The sequence below is a fragment of the Channa argus genome, chromosome 4 (assembly GCF_033026475.1).
Source record: "Channa argus isolate prfri chromosome 4, Channa argus male v1.0, whole genome shotgun sequence".
NCBI classification, from domain to species: Eukaryota; Metazoa; Chordata; class Actinopteri; order Anabantiformes; family Channidae; genus Channa; species Channa argus.
Window position 1 is genome coordinate 19,587,590 of NC_090200.1, and position 25,713 is coordinate 19,613,302.

The 25,713-nt window shown below is 41.0% G+C and overlaps 1 long non-coding RNA gene across 1 annotated transcript in view; it reads right to left on the reverse strand.

Annotated features, from left to right (window-relative positions):
* Positions 1 to 4,729: 4,729 nt before the first annotated feature.
* Positions 4,730 to 25,713, reverse strand: part of LOC137125980 (uncharacterized) — a 39,383-nt gene continuing 18,399 nt past the window's right edge. Inside the window, exons 2-4 of the long non-coding RNA XR_010914248.1 lie at positions 19,711 to 19,835; positions 19,530 to 19,597; positions 4,730 to 5,606 (exon numbers count right to left, since the gene is read on the reverse strand). This is a non-coding gene — a long non-coding RNA (uncharacterized lncRNA). The remainder of the gene's footprint in view (positions 5,607 to 19,529; positions 19,598 to 19,710; positions 19,836 to 25,713) is intronic.

Consider the following 25,713-nt stretch of genomic DNA (forward strand, 5'->3'; position numbering starts at 1 on the left):
TTATTCAATGGTGTTCCCCCACTTTATTATAAGTAAAAGTCTGAATAAATCTGCTAAAGGTATCACAGTAAAAGTGACTATTCTATAGAAAATACAGTTTACATCACATCTTATATAATATTGCATCATTGCACAAATTGCATTTTACTTTTGTAGCTTAATGAGGTGAACTTTTGAGGTGTACTTTCTATAGAAGCACGTGCTTATTTAGGCCATGTGGAGGTTTTGATCTGAAAGCAATATCAGGTGGGACTGCTAACAGCACATGGATGGAAACATAATAGTAGACTTAACCAAATACTTTGTGTGTGTGTGTGTGTGTGTGTGTGTGTGTTGATAACTTTTAGAAGGCAAAGAGGTTTGGAAACCTTTATGTTTAACCAGGGTTATTATGTAAAATCCTGGTCTGAAAAGTAACTACTTTCTATAGATGTCAATCAAATGCATTATAAGTTCACTTTCTCTCCTTGTATTTTAGTGGAGTACATGCATAAATAACATGAAAAAATACAAAAATTACAAAAGTAAAAATCTAGTACTTTATAATGATATTCAACTAAATGTATGTCTTTACTTTCCACCTGTAAAATCATTTATCTCAAACTCCTTTAATAGTCCTCTGCTTCTGTGAAGCACTAGTCAAGAGACAGTTTAAGAAATTATCATTTAGCTGTGAACCCCACGAGTCTGCTCAAGGATCCGTGGTTTAACTCTATGCATTAATGATGTTGTATCAGGCAGGCATGCAGCTTTACATCTCCACCAATAGATGTCACCATGTCACCACAATGGACTAAAGTAACAGCAGGCTCATTCAGCGTGTAAATGTGAAGCTCTTCATTATTGTTCTGCTACATTGTCATGATGTTATAAGTTACAATCAGGTTTTGTCAAAGAAGCAATTTATCTTTATTTAAAAATTTTAAAAAAAAAAATGAAGCTCCTATCTGCATATATCTTGTCTTCATGGCAACTATCTACATTTGACTTCTAGTTCTGTGAATACATGAATATTATCTCACAGGTTGCCCCCATTTCAATTGTAATTTACAATCCACATTTCTCCACCCCCAACCACCCACCCACCCACCCACCACTACCACCCCAATATCCGCATCACATTATGGTAAATCAGATAACATTATAACACCTCTGACAACACACACCATTCCCGCTCCTGTCCTCCCCATCACTCTACCTGCCCCACGCTTCCTAATATTCCTTTATTCCGGCTGCTCGTCTTTTATCTTTCCACCCTTTCCATTTCTCATTTTCACTCCCCCTACCCTTCTCTCATTACCCCACGCTCCTTTACCTAATGTTAAACTCTGATGCTGGAAGCCCGTGTTTGCTTAGCCCGAGCTCTTAACTGCACAGAATTTAATTAAAAGCCTGCACACTTCTCTTTTGCTGTCTGTGCCTTTCTTCCTGGCAGCTGTCACTGGCAGAAGGGAAATTATACCTATAATGCAAATTAATGTCTTGTTGGACCCCTTGATTTATATCCTATGTTAGATGTGACCAAGCCCAATGGTACTAAGTAAGGATAATGGAAGTAATAAAAAGGGAAGAGAATATGGGGCAGTTGTTGGGTTGGCTGTCATGGGAGTAGACAAAGTTTTGACATTAATGTTAAGATGTGGATAATTGTTTATAAACACCGTGGCAGTTTTCCAAGACGCAAGAGCAGAGAGACTAGTTTTTTCTCTCTTGTGGTCTTACTTGGCTATTAAACTCTGATGCTGTATCCCATAACATATCTGTTATGGGATACAGTGCAGAAACTGGCTAATATCTTAGTCAGAATAATTCTCTAATTCCCTTCCTCATTTTACTTGCTTATGATTTTTCACATTATTTCTTGTCTGGAAAAGAGGATAAATACAGTCAAGCATAGGTGAAGTTCTAAAACAAGAAAAAAAACAACTGCTTACTGTTCACTTTGCTTTTATGCAGGTCTCTCTATCTCAAGACCACTTTCACTTACACAAATACGAACATCCACACTTATTTCGCTGTTGTACCATAGCTCCAGTGAACTGGAGATAAGACGCAGTGTTTTCACATGTAAATGGTGTGAGCATGGATGGGGAGGAGGGTGCATTGTTAGCATGGAGCAGCTCTGAGGGGCTCTGAGGAGCTCTGCTGAGGGTTTGGCCAGTGCGACCCTTATCAGATGAAGAGCAGGCCTCTGAGGGAAGGAGGGGTCGACCAGGGACAAGGGCCGGGTAGAGTTGAGGGGGCCAACAGGAGAATAGAACAGCTGGCAGAGTCACGCGTGCAAACCCCAGAAACACACAGAGCCCAGACACACTGAGCACGGTGGGAATCTCCTCCACCAGAAATCCACAAACACACGGCCTCTTGTGTTATTATCATCAACCAGCCAGCGAGTCTGAGCACATAATCACACACACAGCAGCACCGATGAGAAGCATTTCACACAATCACAATAACACATACACAGAACAACACAATGACTGAGTATAATTACAAATGCACATTTCCATACAGACATCTTTACACATCATTAGGTTAACACATACGCATAGAAAAATGGTCACTGCAACACACACAGAGCTAAATTACCATTCAGTCACTTGCTGGTTTCTCTGAACTACAAAATCAGTAATATTTTTACCTCACAACTAGTTTTACATTCCATGTCTTAAATCTGTTTTTGCACTAGAATGAATACAAAAACAGGCCTTTTGGTTAAGTTTAAAAGGCCAGGCAACCAGCAGGTCTATTATCTTTTGTGATTAATAATTTAAATAAATTACTTTAAATGTTTTAAATCTTTATTTTTATTATATTATTTCACCTCAAATAGCAGAACTGTTGTCATATTAGTCAGCATACCATTACAAAAAATAAATTCCTCTCATATATATGCATGTATGCGTACATATGCATAAGTCAGACTGGCATTAGCAGCTGAAACAGTAACACTTCCCTGTTTAAGAATAGACCAGGGTGCTGGCTCTTGTCCTTTCCATTCAGGCCAGTGTTCAACACATAGACTAGCATGCTAATGGGTAATCCCTGAGGACCAGCCACCTTTGTCACAGCCCTAAGAGGATGTCTCTCTCTGGGCACTGGGTGACAGCCACCAGGCTGCCTGCTACTGGACAACCAGCATGTTGCCAGATACAGATCTCAGTCCTCCAGAGGGATGCCAGCAGGTTGCCAGGTCCTGATTGGTATTTGACGGCTAAAAGATTGGCATTTCTCCTGATTTCTTTTTTGTTTTTTGTTCCTGCGATAGACCAGGAGGAGGTTAGGTATCTTTCTTGGTGAGAGGAAAGTGAAAGCGTGGCGTAGGGGCATTTTGTCATGCAGCAGGTGGTCTGTGTGTGTCAACCAAAGCGCTTCAGTTACTGTAATGTGACAACAAAAGCCTCATTCTGTGACCTCAAAAACAATCAAAGTTTTTCAGATAAGGTCAAAACAAGTAACTGGTTAACAGAACAAAGACTTAATTACAGCTTAATATACAATTAATATAAATATTTTGTTTTTCAAACTACATGAAATTCTAAACTTAGATTATAACCTATTGTTAAATGTGGATTTGTTTTTTAATGCAAACTGGTGAAAGGTGTTCCTGTGGTTACAAGCATTTACTTATGTATTTTTATGGATTAGGACATTCCACAGTGGACAGTAGGAGAGGGAAGTAAACTCAGGAGTCTGTCATTGATTTGCATTGAGGACATTCCAGAGTGCAAGGTGGAATAAAGAGGCCATAGGAGGAGGAAATCCCCCGGGAATACTGGTATTCGTGACCCTTATGATTTGATGAAATAAAGCAGACGATGTTCTGTAAATATGTAACATGAAAACCAAGAGGAAGAAAAGCAGTGTCAAGCTTCAGTATTGATTACATCATCTTATACTATGTGTGTGGTATTATACGTATGTTGTTGGCCACAGGATAGCCATGTCATGATTATTTTAAACAACCTATCCAGCCCTGGTTCTATACTGTCCATAATGAATTATTGTGGTCTCATCCCAATGCTGTATCCTCATCTGTCTTTTTACCCCCAGAGAACCAAGCTCCACATACAACAGCACCCAGGACGTGTGCACACATGCAGACGCACAGTTCCCAGTAAAACACCCTAAACTCTGCTCTTATTAAAACATCAGTGATTTGCTTTATTTTTATCTTATATTTGTTGTATTTTATGTAAATATTTGCCACTAACGTTCATCATTTAAATAACAATCACACCATTTTAGCAAAAGTGGACAATATATAACAGCTTGAGAACTGATCTGCTGATGGTGGACTTTTCTTGCACATTCATCAGAAGAGCTGGTTCCCCCATGATGCTAAAAAGTCACTCCTTTTCCTTAACATGTTCTCTGAACTTCAACAATTCCCCACCAGTAGGAACGACCTTCTTCACACAAACTTCCTCAGCTAAGCATACTGCTGCGACCCTTACACACTTCTCCTCATCCTGGTTTGCATCCCTTCCCCCATTTCTTTCCACAGTCCTTCAAAATGAAACGCACAAAACATAGAAACCATACCCGCCCCCCAGCCCAAGTCCGCCTACCACCCAAGACAACCCCATGCCTCGCACGTTCCTCTCAGACAGGGAGCACGACACTGGGCCCTTCTATCCTCATTTTCCCTGCGGCACCCCCCCACCCACCCCAGGCTTGTCCGTGCCCCCCAGTTCCATCCATCATATCTGCCCCTCAGCCTCCATCACAACCCCACAAAAGCATCTAAACCAAAGAAAAGAAAAGGTAAAAAAGAGGAGCGAAGAATACAGCCGCTACCATGCAGAACAGTGCTGCCTGGAGAACCATCTTTTGTCCCTGGCCCTGCCTCTCCTCGCCTCGTCTCTCCTGCAAACACACCCTCTTCTCCAGAGGAACAACAGCCCAGAGGTTTGGGGGGTGGCACCAGGGTGTGGTGCAATCTAAAGCAGTATAGTTTGGTCCCCTTGATGGCCCCCTTGTCACCAGCAGACCCTGTGTGTTGAGCTGTCAATCGGGGCCGCCCTGGCCCTCCCCTTGTGTCCATAGGGTACTCCCTCTTGGGGGCAGTAGGGGCCCTGAACCCCTGACTGAGGGGCCCACAAGCCAAGGCTCACTGTGCTCTGCTAACCTGACCAGTGATGGTCTGTGAAGTGGAACAGTAAAACTCAGGTGAGGAGGAGGGCTGAGTGCACATCTGCAGAGAACCTTGATGGATAAAGTAGAGGATTTACATCAAAGACACCTTTGACTTGTGTGATATGTGCAGTGAACTGTACTGCTGCCAGACCACAGATTTTATTTCTGAATAAGTAGAAAAAGAGAGAAGAAAAGAGAAAACCTTTTCATAGTGTAGCTTTTGCAGAAAGACAGATGGAAAGCCAAAATGAAAAGGGCTAAGAGAAGGGGAGCACATAAGTGCTTGGGCCACATCCATTAAAAGCAAACAAAAGCAGGTGCCTTTCTGTTGGTGCTGATGTTCTGCTGCAGGCCATCCTGCCTTTGTACACCAAGGAAAAGAGGGAAGTCCCCGCTTGGTCACGTCCACTCCCTCTGCTGATAGAGCACCTCTCTTTGCTGGTCATGGATGTTAGAAAGTGTCGCAGCTGCTTGGGCACAAAGGAAAGAAAAAGATGAGACAGAAGCCAACACAATAATAGAGTGGTTTAAAAATAGTGCATTTAAGAAAAGTTTGAAGAAAGTAAAAAAAAAAAAACAAGTGTAATAAAACCCATAAAGGTAAAATTATATAAACTGTACAAAACAAACCTAGAGCACTGTTGAGGGAAAGATTTATGCAGGAAAGGTTAGAAAACAGGGAATAATTAATGAGGAGGCAACCCTGGCTGAGGAAAACAAAGCACACGTTGGATTGTCCAAAATCAGTGTGCTAGTTTATGAGACCCCAGAGACTTGTGAGAGAGATAGTAGACTGGTGGAATGAGAGAGGGCTGGAGGGGTGGAGAGCAGGAACGAATGGGGTTATATGTGGCTCCCTATTGTTAATTACCGCCCAGCACAAGTGTGAAGAGAGGTGGGGGCTGTCGCACCTTTTTGTGTACTCTAGTAATCCGTTTGTTGAAAATATTCGTATCAGCTAAATACTATATTTATTCTCTGACGTATTTACAAAAGGGGATGTAATGGGAAATAACTGTAAGAATGGAAAATGTGAGCTCAAAATTATACAAAGTAACACAATAAACATTTACACAAACACACATAGCCACACATTCGTTGTTAAACACACAACACACCCTAATGGAACCGTGACCGACCATGTTCCAAATCTATTCACTTAAAGGACAATAGTGTGTTGAGGCTGCAAAAAGCCAGTTGAATGTGTGTTTCTGGTTTTCTGTGTCTGTGAGAGAGTGTGCGTGTTTGTGCCGCCCATATGTGTGTGTGTGTGGGACTGTATGCATTGGCCTGTGTTCGGTCGTCCACTGCACAGATTGTGATTTTCCCAGGTGAACAACACCATACGGAGCATTGCATCTTCAAGCTCATTAAAGACCATTCTGAGCCATTAGAAAGCATTCAGCAGGGTGTGCATTCCCCCAGACTCCAGTGTCAGGGCACAGAGCCATGCCCGAAGGCCCCAGGTCGGGGACCTATGCTAAACGGGCCAAGGGAACACACCAGAAGGAACTGATCCTTTTTCTTCAATGAGCACTGGTTGCTGTGTAGGATAGGAAGGCAGGGGGTGGGGATTGGTGGTGTAACAGCTTGTTGAGTTCCCTTCAAAAATTCAAAGTAACCACTGAACAGAGTAAAGGATGAGTTTCCAAAAGAATATGTAATATCCTTTTATCTGCATTTAAACACCAGAGAAAAAACATGAATTCTTCACAAAAGGATCAAGAATGATCTTTTATGCAACTTTTTATTTTCAGTTTGGACATCTGAATGAATACAAGATGACATAATGCTTTACTGATTGTGATGATAGATCAGCAAAGACAAACAGTCCCCCTTGTGGACAGCAGCCAGATCCTCTAGCATCAGCCTTTCTATTGATTGCACTGACTATAGAGTTGGACCACAGAGCAGTGTGATGCCATTCAGTGTGAAGCGTTGCTAGGTAGAGTGCACTAGTCCATAGTTTGTGTGTGCATGTGTGAGAGTGTCTAATACACACACACACAGACAGAGAGAGAGAGAGAGAGAGAGAGAGAGAGAAGGAAAATGAGCTTGGTAGAGAGGCAAGGGTGCAGCATCCACCCCTGATGGTTATAAATGAGAGTCATGTCAGCAAAGGGACCCCAAGCCATCTGTGACACTCACAGAGGATCTCATGGTGTGCACGAACAACACACACACATTAAGTGAAAGTCATTCCATTGGGAAGCTCGTTGCAAGGAACAGCACGAGCAAAGAAAATATTGGAAGCTATTTATGTAACATTTAATTTAAAGGTATGGAAAGCCTTGGGACACTTCAGCTTCAGTTCCCCAAATTCTAAATCTAAACATAGAAAACAGGGTTTCTACTTTTAGGACAATCAATTAAACAAAATGCCACGTTTACCAAAACTCTGCCTCAGAGCTGGCTTTATTTGAAAAGTTAAAATAACCCAGAGTCAGAATGATTAAGGCCCAGGTTGAAAAGCAACACAGCGATTAGGATTTTAGATACTGAGAGAGAATACGTTTCTACAGCCACACATGTCTCAGTTTAAAAAAGACACTGCGAAGGAATGTGGGAAGAAGCGGGGCAGGCTTTAGCAGTGTAATGTTTCACTGATAACAGGCTCAAATTTACTGCTGAATAAGAGGTTCTGTAGGATACAGAGGATAGGCCCAAACTTTTTCTAGGTCTCCCAAAAAACATGATCTATGTGTCAATTAATCAGACAGCTTGCCACCCCGTTCCCTCCGGTAAAGAGAGCAGGAATAGGAAAGAGCCTCTTCTCACAGTAAGGGCTGCGAGGAAGGAGAGTCAAATATTTATAGAGCTCCTCACTTGGATTCATTTCTCTCTCGTGACATTCAGTAATTCCTGCTTCAGTGACTAGTGTTTTGGCAGCCATTTTCACATAGATAAATAGCTGATTGTTCAATCAAACGTGAATTTATTTAAGCTCTTCAAGAAGTCAAATATAAACATCAACCAGCCCTTATAAGAGCTTAAATCATGAATTATCCCTAGAGGAGAGAAATTAAAAGTCAAAGTGACCTTTTGTGGAGTCACTGGAGACTACTGGCCAGAGGAGGGACGCTGCCATTTCCTCCGAACTACAGTAGGGTGGTCAAAAGGAATAGGCAGTTGCCAGGGTAACTTGTGGCGGTATGTTTTGGTGAAGGCAGAGACAAAGCAACACGTGACAGGCCCGCCGTCCCCCTACAGCTGTGACATGTCTCCCACCCTGGAGAGAAAAAGGACAACAGGAAGGGAGAAGAGACGGACTCAAAGAAGAAAAGAAGTGGAGGAGAATTGCTCCGTAAGGATAAGTGAAAGAAGAGGAAAAGAGAAAAAGGCAACTGGACTGAATCAGACAAAAAACACCTAAATAAATGAGAGAGATAAGTGACGTCAAACGTCATTATCAGTAACACATTTGTATGGAGCGATGCATTTTCCCAGCAGCTCATTTCATTCAGTTCACTTCGACATCTAGCGCTTCCAACAATGAGAAAACAGAGAGGTTGTAAAATAGCACAAAGTTGTAAAAGACAAAGACATATAAAAGAGTTGCTTTACACAAAAAACTGTTGTAACAGTGAGGGGTCAAAGTGGCAGTGGACCGAACTCTTGACCTCCCAGATGACCGAGAGCTGACACCCAGTTAAAACAATACACTTATAATCTCTCCCTCCCTCTCAGCATGCATGTGTGTGCGTGTGTGTCTGCATGTGCCTCTAGCTTGAGATACCTCCTGTTAGGCATCTTTTACAAAAATGTCTTGATCAATGATCATCCTCCTTCCTTCTGCTCCTCTCCTCCCCCAAACCTCCTCTATCACAAACCCTCTCCATCTCAACTCAAGAAGGTTACCTCCCTCCAACAAAAGACATCTTCTTCTTGTTCACCTCTAAGGAAACAGACGGGACAGATGAGGAGATATAAGAGTGTGAGCTCATCCCTTTAATCCAGGGTAGACAGAGAGACTCTTCAGTGAAGAGGTGGGAAATCCACTGATCAGGGGCTTAAGATGCAAACTCCACAAAAGACCTGTTGCTCAAGTCATCACCTCAGGTTGGGACACCAATCTCTGTCTTACTCACCACTCAAAGTGATAATGCTAACACACATAACCCACATCATGGCTGACATCAATCTCAAAACCTTAGCTTTCATATTATAGCATGGTGAATGTATGTAACGTTACAAGAACGTTGAATTACAGTTGAATGGAGCGAGCTGTGTTCAACTGTTATAAATTACATTTTCCAAAAGTATTTTCAATTATAAACCTCTAGACTACATAATTATGTAATTTTAATGATAATTTACTTTGAATAATTGATTTGGACAAAATTATTTGCATTCAAGTCATTCAACCAGGCCACATTGACCTATAAAAAGTTTGATTTTGCAACAAAGTTTGATTTTCCTCAACATCTGACTAGTGAGAACACAAATGATCACATGATTCATAAAGTGACACAGTTTTTCATAAAAGTAGTACAAAATGGGAGTTGCTAGATAAGCAATATATGTAAGTTTGCCAAAGGTTAGGGTCAGTTTTGCTTTTGCATGTTTGGCATACAGAAAGGCCTGGTTCAGTCCCAACTTGCGCCAGTCTTTGTATTCATGATAAAAAAAGTTCTTCCTGCCAGAGCTTCAAGTACACATCACACCAAAAGCATGTTTATGTCATATTATGAAAAGATATAATAATAATAATAATAATAATAATAATAATAATAATAATAATAATAATAATAATAATAATAATAATAATAATGTAGTCAATAAACCTGAATGTTTTGTGTGCACATGTGTGTGCATGAGCTACAAATTACATTTGTCAGTACTTGCACATGTGTTTCAGCATGAGCATGCGTGTCACTGTTTGCGTGTGTGTCATTGTGTTTTCATGTGTGTGCATGTAGAGTGGTGAGTGTGCGCCTGCATTCAGCATCTCCCTGCAGCTAATGAGTGGCAACCCACCTCTCCAGCAGGCCTGGCAGTCCTTGGCTATGAGGCTGGAGCTGGCTGTTTTCTCATGGTAATCACACACTTTGTCCCAGGGTGGATAATCCTACGCTGGCTTTGTCTGGGCCCCAGAGTAGAGCCCCACAAGGTCGACCCCGCTTCACAGAGAGCCACAAAGACCCAAATGCAGTAGCAGCACCCCACTCCAGGCTTGTGCTTCTCAACACACACCCATACAGACAAAATTGCATGCTTGCACACAAATGCACGCACACCCACTGGCACACACTCATTAGTTATCCTCCTCAAAGGCCTGGAGTCATTAAAACTGTCTGCTCTTGCAATGTGCAGACATACTCATCCTAATACACATATGCACATACTATTCATATACGCAAGAAGCAGCAGTACATTTCAATGCATTTACAAATCTTTTGTAGGAAAGATTAATTGGTATATAGCTAAGCTAAGAGAATTTAGCTTTTTAATTTAGCAAAAACAATAAAAACTCTACCCTGTAGCAAACTGATAACAAGTGATGCAATGCAAAAAAGGCATCAAATGCAGTACTGCTCAGTAGTACAGTAAAACTGTAGACCAGCCATACATGTGCTTCAGCCTTTCTTGTTCCTTTAGTAAAAACAAATGACCGTATTTAAAACACAAAAAATCAAAACATTCAAATTCCACATTAAAATGAGTCTTTGATATAATCTCATGTTTGCATCACTTAGCTTTTCCCACTATTGGCAGTGTTCCACTGTCAGTAAAAATAGGCCTTATTGCTGGAAGGGCAGAAACATGCTCAGGGCTTGGAGTGGCGTCAGGGAGAATCAGCTCTGTAAAATATCTGCAGGGGCAGAGTGAAAAGATGAGGACTGAAGCGAAGGAGATTGGAAGACAGGCTCCCACAGGTCTCTCTTACACTCCATCTACTCCTGAATCATTAATGAGCAGAACGAACAAGACCAAAAGTGCTTAACCACCACCTTACTGATCTTCTAAAGCTTTAGAGCAACCAGTAGCCAGTGGCGTTCGTGTTCAGGCCTCCGAAAACCACTTTGCATCAATAATAGACTGGAGGTACAATTTTTTTGGGATATCAATTCTGATAGTCTCGACTCTGTGGTTTCAAAAATACTTGGTTGTTGCTCAGCAAAACTAATAAAAGCCATCATTAGCTGCTGCTTCTGGCAGCTTGAAATTGGCTAAATCTGAAAGAGCAACTTTGAAAGAAGAGAACTTCAGGAATGTGATTTTTGAATTTTGCTGTTTTCCTGCTAATCGGGCCCTGTTTGAAATGTTTAATGTTGATGAAATATGAGGGACGAACCCAGATCTGATTTCTGTTTGAAGGAATGAATGTGTCTCACTGGGTCATTAGCAAGGGGGAGTGGAGCACTGTGGGCCAGTGTGAAGAGGCAAAGAGAGGGTTTGTAATCCTCTATGGCCAATGGGACCCAGCCAAATATCTGTCTAGGGACACACTAGGACATTTTTGTTCCACAAACAAGTGAGACACACACAAGGCCATGCATACATGCATAAACGCACACAGACACACACAACTCTAGAAATCCCACTGCTTCCAATGTAGTAATCCTCATTGGGTATTCCGACTGAGTTTTGCTGTGCACACCAAGTTGACAGACAGAGTTAGAGAGTAAAATAGGAACAGAGGGAGGGAGGAACGAGAGAGGAAAACAGATTAAAAAAACTTCCCCCTTCTCTGCCTCCAGTTGTCATTGGTTGATGGCACAGGGTCTTTTCTTTCCTTTTTGCTAATTGGCCACCCAGGCATTGACTCTGGCGTGAGCTCTACCCCAAAACACGTGCGTGTCCCTCGATCCCATGAAACTCCCCTTGGCTACTCTCCACTCACCTCTCACCATTTAAATATGACGGTGACTGGGGTTGTTACCATGGCAAATTGAAGCCGCTCCTGGAGGAGATGGTGAAAAACATTTTGCCACAGGTGCAAAAACCGTCACTCTTTACATTGGCTATAATTCTGTCTCCAGCCTAAGCTGAGAATATCCATAGTTAATATTTTTTAACTTGACAATGTCACTGCAGCCAAATGCTTTAGTTAATATGATTAAAAGATGCATTAATTCTATGAGAAGTGGAGACAAATTGCAATCCATACCTCACGTTTATCTATTTGTAGTTTTAAATGTAATTGGTGTTTTTTGTTTTTGCTAGACATCCTTTCGCGATAAAGAGCAGATTTTTCTTTGGAGGGCTTGAATATTTGACCTCCTAGAAGTCTTCGCCTTTGGAGTAAGGCATTTCCCCAGAATTCTTTAGGGTGTGATGGATAAGGGGTTGATCTTGTTATTTCATTAACTTATTAAAAGCTGTGGAATTTTGTCACATCACTGCCTTGTGGTGGCAAATGCAAAGGTCTGGGATAATTTCTTTAAGGAAATGAAAGGAAAAAAGACAAATGGGGGAGGAAAGTGAGAGTAGAAAAAAGTAATTTGATTGTGCAGAGGCTCCATATGGTTCCATGGCTTTTCATTTCACCCTGATTGGCTGCTAGCAGACTGAGGCCTTTCACTGTTACAATCCCGATGACAAACTTCCCTATCCTCCCTTCAAGCCACTTCTCAATATCCCCACTGACCCCCACCCCTTCCAAACACCCCAAAAACACCCTGAATCTGGTTAGGGGAATAATAGAAGAGGCAAACAATGAAGGGGTATGAGAGGGGTGTCCAAAAAAAGAAGGAGGGGGTGTCAACTGACCCGCAGAAAACACTATCAAACAAGACTGGAACTCTAAGGGGCTGACAATGGAGCAGCCTGCTCTTTTCTGTGCTACACCACTGGTGGAGCAAGATAAGGGAATTCCTCAATACAGCAAAAAAGGGAAGAAAGGGGATCACTGAGAGATTCAGACTTCAAATCCAAACACTCCCCAACAGATTATATCTTGTGTGTTTTAAAGGGTGGCTGAAATAAAGCAGCACTTTGTTGGACAAGTTAGCCTTGTTGGTGTGGATCTGCATGGCCATTGTGAGGAGTAGTTTTATGCAGTTCTATGCAGATGACGGGGAGATTAGGGAAGGCCGGCACTACACAAGCCCTTTAAAGTTCTGATACAGAGATCTATCACAATAATTCAAAAAGTAATACAACAGCGCTAACTGATGCAGCTGTCTGGAGTTCTTGAGCCTTCTGAGCTGAAATAGAATCAAGAGTTGATTTAAGTGTTTGTCCTAAAATCCTTATCAAACCTTTCAACGCACTCTGTTTGACTTATGTGCTCCAGAGCAGAATATTTGCTGTGTTTGAAAACCAATGCTATGGTAATGTTATAGATTGACTGATTTGAAAGTCAAATAGTGTGCAACATAGTACAGTCTGCCTCAGGCTATGTGAAAGGAAACTTAAAATTGCAGTGCATTAGAACATTTAGATTTACATTGACGAAACACTGCACACAGCCTGAGGCCATGGTACGAATCTGACTGTTCCACGTCAAACTGATTGCCCCCTCACAAATGCACAGTGCAGAGCCCAGTTTCATCCATGTATTCTCTTGACTGTGAAAGGATAGGCTGTTTTATTTTGTGGCACATCATCATAAACTAACAGGGTACAACATACCACGCTATAGTGGTGCCTCACCCTGCCCTCTGCCTGCGGTGAGACTCAGGGAATTGGACTTTATCCAGTCAGCAGATTGACTGGTCTGGTTATCATGCATGGATGCATGGATGGAAGGAGAGATGAGTGGATGATATAATGACTTCATCTGAAAGTTCCTTTCTTACAATGAGCTCATGTTGTGTTGGGAACAAAAGGTACAAAGAGAGAAGGTTAGAAAAAATTAAAACAACACAAAAGAGACTTTTTTCCTGCACAAATTTGGGTCCCGCTGAAGCCCACTACTTTTCCACTTTTTATTTTCCATTTTATTTTCCATACAATATATCAGCTGTCAATCTACACTCTCTGCTATTCAATAAAAGATGAATAGCATAAGTCTCCCCACTCTATCGCATTAAAAACAAAAAAATGGCATGGGAGTCAGCCAAAAAATATACCGTTAAGACATCTCTCTCTGAATAAAATCAAGTCCAATGCTTATCTCAACGTTTGGGGCAGAAGGGGCTTTACTTTGGAGAAGAGCTGCTCAAATATGCACTATTTGCATAGCGTACAACTTCCCAGTCATTGCGGATTAGGCAAACAATACATTTTCCCCCATTTGCCCCTGTGCCAAAAAAAAAACTCCACCCAAATTAGTTTTTCTTTGGCCAGTTATAAAGACCTGAGTATGAATGAGGGCCTCTGTTAGTCCAGGGAAGATAACACACTTTTAGTCACAGTGAGGGGGAACAAGCATTGTGTATTCTGGCCCTCCTCAACATCTGACTAGTGAGAAATGATTTATCTTGAACCACACACTGTCCTCATTGGCTGCTAAATGTAACTGACTTGGTCATGTTTTACACCTGCCCAACTGTTGGCTGTCATAATAGAAAACTGTTTGTGTGGTTGTCTTAAAATTGTGTACAATACATCAGCCATTGGGTTAAGATGTGGTCAAACATTCTGATTTGATTTAATAGAGTTCAGACTTAATCACCTGTATAAGAGTTGCAGAGGCGCCTGGAACAAATTCCTTGCAGTCGAATAAATTGTAACATGCCCTCCTCCAATCACTAAGTAGAGGAATAATATGACCATTATGCAACACTCCATCTTGGCTGAACTCTCTCGTAAGATAAATCTCCAATTGCACCTGTAAAATGTCACTCGGAAAACAACGAAATAAACATTTGGGCTGATGACTCAAAAACTAACATCCGTTCTGATTACCCGATCTGCATCACTGGCTGCTGTTGATTTAATAGTTTGCATTTATAATCCCTATGCAATGGAAACTTAAATAGCTCAGCCATGCGTGACAGATGACTGAACCTATCAACCATACAGACAAGTATGAGGGATGACTTTTGCCAGCGTAGAAGGTAAACATAATGTGCATTAATTCCACTATTTGGACAATGGGGGTAAAGAGTGCACGGGAGGAACCTGATGCTTTCACAAATACATGAAGCTGTTGAGTGGGAATTGTGTAAAAAAAGAAAGTGATGAAAATAGTGGGTATGTGTAAGTATATGCAAGCATGTGCATATCTGGAAAAGAAAAAAGTGTGAGTGCAAGGTAACGCAGCGACACCAAGAATGTTTAATTAAATTCTGGAACAGGCTCTGGGTGCTTGTGCTCTAAATGGCCCTCAAGCTGAAAGGAAGGATTAACACAGAGCCTGGACAGGCCTGCAGCTACAGCACGCTCATTACTGCAGAATGGAAAGATAAGTCAGAGAAAAGAGAAGATAGAGAAGGACAGAAGGGAAGTGAGGCAGAGAGTTGAGGGACTGATAAAATGTAAAGATGGTGTAAATTTGACTGTAAGAGATGAATGTGGATAACAGTCAGTAACTCAGGGTGTGGAAAATAGCATAAATCACATTAACAGTTCTAGTGTAGAGACATTTTGTCTTTATTAAAGGATAACTATGGCTTATTAAACTCTTTGTTCTGTAGATGGGTCAATATTTTTTGTTGGTAACACTATTATTGTAAATCAGTGAGATATTGGAGTAAACAACTTCACTGAAAAGATGCTTGATTAAAAAAAAAAACACAAGAAGCAAAATTATAAAACATAACCCCCACCCCCAGGTAAGCCAGGGTTATTTGTAGAGAAAGCAGTTATTATCAGGACTTCCAAACACATCATATAAATTACCTCTCCCTTAAAATCTATCTAAAGCCATTTTTTATAAATATTGTAAATTTTGGATTGCTTTTTTCACAGTTACTAGCTTGCAATCATCTTCTTCTTTTGCTGGAACATCACTGAATTTCTTGGCACATTGTCAAGTGTCCAAAAGTGTGAAATGTGCGTGTTCAACCTTGTGTGTTTGCATAAAATGCAATCATAAAGGAAGTTCTTTAGTGCTACCAGTGGTCACAAAGTCAACAAGCATGTTTAAGGTAATTATGTGGAGTAGGAATTTCCCCTTTTTGAATTTTTTATACATGCAGCCTATGAAGGAAAGAAAAAATGGAAGTGGATAACAAAATTTACAGAGTTAAGATTAGAGTCCATTATTGCAAAGCATCTTCATTAAGCTTACATTCATATAAAAGTACAGTATGAGAGACATGGAAGACGGAGGATCCCAGAGAGTACAGATGTTGGTGGTGGTGGTGGTGGAGTAGAGCCAGCAGGTGGTTAATTGTAAAGGGTCAAAATTGTGATTGGAGGAATAGGACAGAGTAGACTAGTGTTTTGCTTACATTAACCCTCAGAGGAATAAGACAGGATTTGGGGGAAGATACTAAATGCACTGGTAGAAGAAACAGTTTTCAGAAGTTAGCCAAAAAAAATAAAAAATGGGGAAAGAAATTACATACCCAATTCAAAACAGTTGTATGTAGGACGATGTATAAAACTCAAACAAAATCAGAATGCAATGATTTTCAAATCTCATCAACCCATATTTTATTCATAATAGAACATAATGGCTCAGTTGGTGGAGTAGCCAAAGTTGGAGGTTTAACGTCCCATTCCTCCATGTCAAAGTTTCCCTGGGCAAGACACTGAACCCCCAACAGCCCATCCCCATCCCGTGCAGTGCCAGTGTCAAGCCCGGTAGACATAAAAAAAATTAATAGCACTTAGAACCACATACTGCATCCATCACAACAGCATGGCTTTGCAGGAGAAGAGTCCGGGTGCTGAACTGGCCTGCCTGCAGTCCAGACCTTTCACCAAGAGAAAATGTTTGGCGCATCATAAAATAAAAAAGTCCAGAAACAAAGGCCAAGGACTGTTGAGCAACAAGAATCGTGCATCAGACAAGAATCGGACAACATTCCTCTCCTTGAACTCTAGCAACTGTTCTCCTCACTCCTCTCCTCTGTGTTTACAGACAGGTGTTAAAAGAAGAGGGCATGCCACACAATGGTAAATATCGCACTTTTCCAACTTTTTTGAGATGTGTTCTGAATGAAATGAAATGGCAAATTTTCTTAGTTTCAACAGCTGATATGGTGTTTATGTTCTTTGAATAAAATATGGGTTGATAAGATCTGAAAATCATTGCATTCAGTTTATAGTTATATTTTACACGTCTTCCCATTTTTTTTTTTATTTGGGTTGTACTTTACTTTACGATATCCACTTTTAAAAGTGGGTTTTTGTGTGGCTTGTACTACAAGGATTAGTGTTCTCAACCCTAGACATGCAGATAGGCTGTCTTAAGGCATCTGAACAACTGGGCAGAGGGTTTGTACCAAACCAAGCTCACTGCCTTATCCATATTAAATATAAACCACAGTCAACCTGTGTTAATTGTCAACAACTCACACACAAGGGGCAGTTTGCTCAATCTGCAGGCTGCACCCGTGGGCATCCCATTGACCTGGCTGTTCCAGCTGGTGGTGAAATAAACACATTTACACTTTCACTCACAAACATCACTTCATTAACCTTCCTGAAGTGAGTTTGTTGGGGAAGTACAACATAAATAAAACATATATGTACTTATGGTACATTCAAATGCCACTGGGAGTTACACAAACATCATCCTTGTACTGACTAATTTAGTGGAATGGGTCGGCGCTAAGTATGTGAAAGTATGTTAGAATGAGATCAACATTCCTGTGTGAAGTACAATGTCAACAGACAAGAATAATTTGATTAAGGGGCTGCTTTGCTAATTTTGTACTTAGACACATTAGTAATACCAAATGAAGCTCGATTCGCAAGTCAATTCTTGTCCCCCCACTAATGCCCGGGACATAAAAAGCAGGTAACTCTATAGAGCTACAAGCAATAGCACTGAGCAATGGCAAAGTTTATGTTCAGCATAATATAACACACTCTACACAACATGTGGGTGTTGGATATTTGAGGTAATGTTGTATATTTAATATGCTGGACTTCCTTAATCTACTTATTTTGAAAAGTAGTTTCTAATCTAACCTTGATTTTAGGGAAGTAAAACTACTTAACTCTTAATATGTTGGTATAGACAAACGACAAGATCAGTTTTATTCTTTGTACATCCAGGCCTCTAACCCATTAGTGATGGCTACAGTGAAACTGTAATCCATTAGGGATTCAAAAGAGTATTGCTGAGCACAAAGTCACTTTATGAAATTCTTTTTGAAAGACACATGATGCAACAAGCAATTTGAAATCGATCAATAAATTTAACATCAAACCAGCACAGACATACAGTATGTATAAAAAAGACTGCAAGGCATTTGAAGCAGGGACCAAGTTTGAAGTAGCCCCTTATCCCTAGACAGTTAATATTGACTTCTGTAAGACAGAAGCAGGGCAGCAGAAACGTCTGAACGGCACGTCTCTTCCCAATCACTCCTGCTTTGTGATAGCTGCGAAGGAGGAGACCTGCCTCGGAAGCTCTTTATCTGTGTTTATCTAGCTGCACATCACCAGCATCTGAATCATACCTTTGATAGTCATGGTGTGTAAGTGTGACAGCAACGAAGGTTGACATGACTGAGCTGATTGATTGCTAGTGAACTTGTGCTGAAGTTCAAAGAAACCTTAGATGGGTGAATAGATAATGCTGCACTGTTTTAACCTGTTCTGATTTAATTTTTGGCTCTGAAATGTACATTGTTTTATTAGCTGTTGGCAGCAAGAAATTTTACAAAACAGAAGAGCTCCTGCTTGTAAATTCACTCATATCCAAGCTCAACATGTGCATTTGTGTGGATGCTGCTCTCTTTTAAGATCCAAAGTAAGCACCCAAGAGGGCCTGTGTGTCTCTTGGGGTTGCTTGTAGGATTTGGATACAAATGAGTGGAGTGTTGGTGCATTAATGAGTAACACGAAGACCTCATCACACACCAACACCAACACCCTACACACCTCCTCCCTCTCGGCTGACATTTCAAGGCTGTGTTGGGAGCCAGAGGAGGAACTTCTTCATTTGGAGTGTGAGACAATGTGGCAGGCTGGTTGGCTTTGTGCTCCTGACATCCCACCGAGGCACAATATGGCCCCGTCAGGGATCAGTGGGAATATACAATGCCCATTACCCGCGGGGCTGTGCGGAGGGCCTCAGGGGCAAGACTGGGATGGGCCAATTTCCAGACTAGAGGGTGTCTCGGCCACACCGAAAGAGGGATAGAAGGAGGTAAAAAGATCAGAGAAGAGATAGAGAGACAGAAGATTAAAGATAAAAGAACGAGAGAAAATGAGATAGGAATAAAGCAGCAGCAGCATAGTGAAATTGTGAAATAAATGTTGGGGGGATGAGGAGGGAAAGTGAAGATGGAAAAACTGAAAACTGGGTAAAGGTTATGAGAAAGAGTAGAGTGCAGGCTTGATAGAGCGAAAGGAAGGAGAATACAAAAGACGAGTACCGGTCCACTGCCAGAGATGGGAGTGAGTGCAATAAAAGACAGAAGACACTCCTGGGGGGTGCATCTCCCTGGGGAAGAGAGGAGAACGGGGGGTTATCTTGGAGCTGAACTTGGTTGCTTGATCACACCCAGCATAATGGCAGCCTTGAACAAACAGGCAAGGGAAGAGATGCATTTTCACCTTCATGCTGCTGCTTTGACCCAGGAGTTCTTTGAGGGGACACAGTGGGTGGACAGGAGCACACTGGGGGTGGACGTCAGAGGCCAGAGGTCCAGAGGTGGTGACCAGGGGCCACAGAGGGGCATCTACAAGGACACAGCAAAAGATACAGAGGGTGGATGTGGGTCAATGAGCCAGCTGAACTTAACCATCAGTCTCCCACGACAATCTCTGCTCTGTCACATCTTTCCACCTTTCAGAAAGTGCTAAACCAGTTAACTGGGCAAACATTCTGTGGTTTAGCCTACCTTTAAATGAGCAGGGAGGTTGGGAAAGTGTTGCAAAAGGGATACCATGACCTCTGTGCTGAAACATTAGATTATCCCAAAGTCAACCACCCCCCAATCAGATGGTACCTGGATTTTTCAGCTCATTTTAATTCAGATGAAAGACTGTAGGGCACGCATGATCTGAGCTGTTCCTGTAACTCCTGACCAAATGTTTGCTCTCACCTTAGTTAGGGGTCAGTACAAGTCTGATTAAATGGGTCAGTGCCCAACTATTTTCAGCCGTTGCTGACAGGGAGATGCATTAGTAATCTGGGAGTACTTCCCTGGAAAGAAGGGGAAAAGATAAAACTGCTGTGCCGGTGGGTTTGCATATGCCCCAGGAAGTTTCCCCATAAATGTCCCAGTGGTACACCTTCCCTGTGATAGAGGTGCTCTTATCTATACACAGCCTGCTCTGGCAGAAATTAACTGAATTTCACTCTTACTGTGGGTTATATTCCTTCAGAAATATACTACCGTCATTTGGGGCCGTGGACCAAATATTTCTTGCCCCCCTTTTTTCATCGCAGTCTGCTAAAATTGCCAGATGGCTCTCTATTTTTCTGTCGCTCCCTCACATTTATTGTCTCCCAATCTGTTTCTGCAAATCCACGCCATTTTCCCATGTCTTGCCCTCACACACACATACACATACACATACACATACACATACACATACACATACACATACACATACACATACACATACACATACACATACACATACACATACACACGCATTACACACGCACGCACACACGCACGCACACACACACACACACACAAACATAAAGTCCTGTGCAAAGAATTTCATGTAGTTTGGAAACATAACAATCAATGGAATTTAGTCCACATGGCATCAGTGGACGGAGGTGGTCCAAGGTGAAAGACTCTATAAAGACATACAAAGAGCTCAGGATACAGTATGCCACCAAAGCAACACAAACAACAGACCCTATTATAAACTCACTTTATCCTCCACCTCACCCCCTTATCTACTGGTCTCTGTGTATCAAGATCCATGCTGGGTGCTGCCACAGGTTTATTTAGAGCTGAAGCCGTGTCCACACTGCACAGCTTGTCTGAATGGAGACTCACAACATGGCACTCCCCCTCCCAACACTCACCATCTGGCCTGGTCCTCTCCGCTGTATGAACCCGCACACAACAACCTGCTATGGAGCGCAGAGAGTGCACAGATGTGTGATTAAAATATTCCCATGCTTGCACACATATGGAAACACTGCATGTAATCCTTCTTTTTATTTTTTCACGGTTAGTGACATCTACAAAATTAAGTTCCTTCCTTTGGGGTGTTGTGAAGTTTACATTTTTAAAACCATAGTTCAAAAGTTCAAAAGATTAGATTTCTGACACAAAGTTGCGTTTTTGTTCAGCTACAGATGCCTAAAAGTCGGCTACGACCACAGAGAGAAGACTGTTCTCCAACAAGGGCTGAATACCCATAAGCATGTTGACCTTTTGGGGTCAAAAATCACTGTGTCCACTGTGTGGTCTCTTGTGTATAATTGACATTTAATGAAGGGCTGAGCTAGCGTGGGACCCTAATGGTTCTGGGTGGAACAATAGATTGAGGGGGAAGGGGGTGAAAAAAAATTGGAAGAGTACATAAGTGGGAAAACATCTTCATAAATATTTTGGTAAGAAGTGTAAAAAGTAGCTAGGGTGAGTGTGGAAAGGGTATACAAGACAGCAACAGGGAGAGCAGGTCAAGAGAATGGCACATGGGATGCAGGGGAGCGAGGGAAGAAAACTCACTAACAGACGCAGAGGATGTCAGCCTCTTGTCTGGCTGCCAGCCCCATCTGTCTACTTTCACATCAGCTCCATCAACCACAGACAGCAAGAGAGCGAGATTGAGAGAGAGTAACTGGATATGCTAATGTACCACATGTTGACAGCATGCCCTTATAGGTCGTCTTAATAACATAGCACTGCATGAGGGCTGAACACAAGTGATCTGTTTGTTTATGATATAGCCTCTGGATTCATAGCATTAAACACGCCATGTAATTTTTGTGATCTGCTTTAATTAATGGATCAGAGTGACTCAATGTATTCAGCGACCAAACAGCCGAGACGCATTTACAGTAATGAAAAGGTGTGTGTTGTTCTTCCCGTCATCTCATTTGCCTACCTTTTGAAATGGTGTCTGTGTTTCTAAGGAGTGGCAGTTTTTTATCTGCTTGAAACTAACTGAAGTTGGCCCGGTATCAAAGTCTACACTTGGGGAAAACCGAGCTGAACCACAATGGTCCACAAAATGTGAAAAGTAAACAACAGCGGGGCCAGAGGTCAGCCATTCTGGTGTGTGACATAAAAATGAGGCAGTAAAAGAGTTTTGCCTGAGGTCAGACTACTGCACCCTCACAAACACAACAAAGTTAAGAAGCAACAATAAAGGTTAATACAGCACATAGCGTGGAGGGGAAACCCCTAAAATACTGTAGTGTGTTATGGAAAAAACAAGATTAATGTTGGATGATGAAACACAAGCATAATAGCTTTATTTTTACATTTTCAGCATCAGAGTCTCTTTTTTCCATGTTCAGTTCAGTTTCTGTATGGCCAGGCAGTGTCCAGGTAGCTCAGTGCTAACACTTTTCCACAGACCACTCGTCAACTGAAGTCCAACTGCAAAATTGAGTCATGAAATCCATAATTTTATTACTCGAGGGGAAAAGAAAGAAATTGTCTAATTAATTAGATTTAACAGATTTATGTGCAGTAAATTGTTATATTAATACCAGAATCCATTTGATAACCATTTATTTACCAAATTATTTTCTTTGAGAAAAGAAGCAGGAAGTAATACACAATGAGTAGTGTGTAGTCAGTAGTGATGTAGTCATTCAGAAAAGCAGTTCATTAAGGGCATATGGGTAACTCACTCTGAAACCTAAATATCACGTATTACAATTGAAGCTACAGTATATGCTGTGCACAAACACACCGAAGACCAAAAAACACAGCATGTGGTGCTTTCAGTTTAAACCACAGGCCTCTAACTTTTAGGGAATTTCAAAATTTGTAGTTTAATAATATTTTGAATTGACTTATCAGATGGATCTGAAAGGATATTTATCAAGAGATTATCAGGAACATGTACATGTATTTATACATAACTGCTTCATTTCATAGAGTATCTCTTTAATATATCATTTACAACAGCAGAAGTGCATGTTCTAGTACCAATGACAACACACAAGAGCTATAATTATACAGTGACCTACTTTATAAAGGGCATAAAATGACGAGTTGCTTTGTTGTTTTGTTGCCTCATAATTGCACAGTTCATGTCACTGATCACTACCGTCGTTACTACTACCTCTAACAATTCTTGTGTCAATTCATTGATCCTCATTACAACATTTAGACCTTATGCACCTTTTTCACAGCAGACAGTTTGACTTGTCATCATATGAACAGTGCAGGTGTTACTAACAACATAAAAAGATGACTTTGCAATCTTCTAATGTTGCTCTTTGCTCACTATTGGGACAGTGGTACACACGGCACCCATTATTGTTTTCTCTAATTGTAATTTTTAATAGTTGTTTTAAAACCTGTTAATGGCTCCGGGTTGAGAAAATGCACTCTTACTGTGTGTTTTATTACACTAAGAAATTTCTCAAAGAGTAAATGTTTTCGAAACTCATACTTTTTCTGGAGTATGCAACCTTGCAGAGTGCAAGGCAGGCAAAAACCTATTAAAACTTCCCCTTCTGGGGTTTAAAAACACTCTAAAATAGAGAGCCGTGCAGCAGATTCAGCCCTCAGGGAGGAACTCAGGCTGTTCTTTCCCAACAAACTTTAGTTTCCTGTGCAGCACTTGTTTTCCCAGCTCTGTGATCTCCTTGCAAAATTATACATTGCTGATATCTGTCATTCGCTTCACATTGTCACCGTTATACAGTACTGTAATTAAGTTCCTGTGTGGGTTGCTCTAACACACAAACGAAAATTAGACCGTTTAATGTCAGACTTCTGGGATCAAGCTTTTTTAATTATTGCATATACATTTACATTGGGTCTCATGACGTATATATCTCATTCACACAAAGAAAAACTTTCTTTGTACCTGTCATCGTCCCTCCTCCTTTCCTGTATTGCCCTTTAATGTCTGTCTCCCATCCCTTCAGTACCTGAAACCACACACTTAAAGCAGTTAACGGTCACAGTAATGTGTGTGTATTTGTGTGCACATGCACATGTGTTTAATATAAACAGACTTGGAGACAAGCATCTGTTAACACAAATAATCTGACGACACAGGGAGGCAAACAGTAAATTATACACTTTCTGTTAGACGGTGTATGAGTGTGTGTTTCACGCTGTCTTGGAGAATGGTATGTGAGGGCTAATGGCTTCTAACTGTGTGACTGTGTGAGGATTACCAGGCCCACAGCTATTCTTGCCATAATGAGAAATCCTTAGCTAAACCATACCGAAGACACTCACAGGCTCCAGGGGTTCACTGTGTTCTGTGTCTTCATTGAAGTGGAGATTTAAAGAAATATGAAGTTGAGAGTGTTGGATTGTTGTTGACGGAAGGATCTTCACCTTATATTTACATACAAACAGACATACACAGACCACAGTTGTTCAGTGCATGTGCGGTTTGCCTGTCACTAGCTATCAAGTGTTCACACGCGTGGAGATGTGGAGGGAAGAGCTGTGTGCATACCTGGCCCTGTCCCCTGCAGGTTACCTGTCAATCACAGCATGTCACGGCTCACAGAGGCTGCCCCCCAACACTGTTGAGTAAACTAGGGATTAGTGTTCATACAGCCCTAATATTCTCAATCATATGCACAGGTAACATCAAACCTTTTTTGAAAGGTCTTTTAAAGCGACGTTTGACTGAAATTCATTATTTTGCTCATCAGCTTTCTTTCCAGTCCAAATTTGTTGTAATTCTGTGTCACTATCATTTTAAAATAAAGCAGTAATAGTTGCATTTCCTTTGAGTTAAATTTAAATATTATTATTGTAATTAACGTTACAAAAGTTGGACTTTACTCATAAAATAAATAAATCTTATATACTGATAGAAATGTGTTTAATGATTGTCCTTTAAGAGGAAACTTTTCCAATTGTCCACTTGCTTCCTATGGTTAGAAAGAGTACATACAGTATATATGAATGATATTAAACTTCCCTCTACTTCCTTTTATTAAAACATCTCTCTGCTTCTAGCCAAAAATATAAATGTCCTCTAGGTGCCATCATCTGGGTGTCTTACCAGTTCAGATCATCTCATCTGGATGAGCAAAAATCTGAAGAGAAAATTCTTCCAAATTATGTTGTATTTTCAAACTGGGAAAACAGGGGGAAGTTGAATACTATTTGTAAATATGAACTCACCAAACTAGAGCCATTGGTAGCAAGTTGAAAATGGGTTTAGTTGTTTGTATTCTTTAACACCTTTTTTTTGTTTTGTTTTGTTTTTGCTCTATAGTAATACATATATTGAATGTATATCATCATATTGTTGACACAGATAAGATACTGTTGGTGTAACTGCCTGTTAGTATACGTTTTTTTTGTTTTTTTTTTTTTCAAATATAAATTTAGCATTTTTAGTGAAAGTTCACACATGCCCTGAAGCTAATCCTGAGTTTAAAGGTTTGGAATGTAAAGCAAAGGACATTGTAATCTGTTATTCTACACT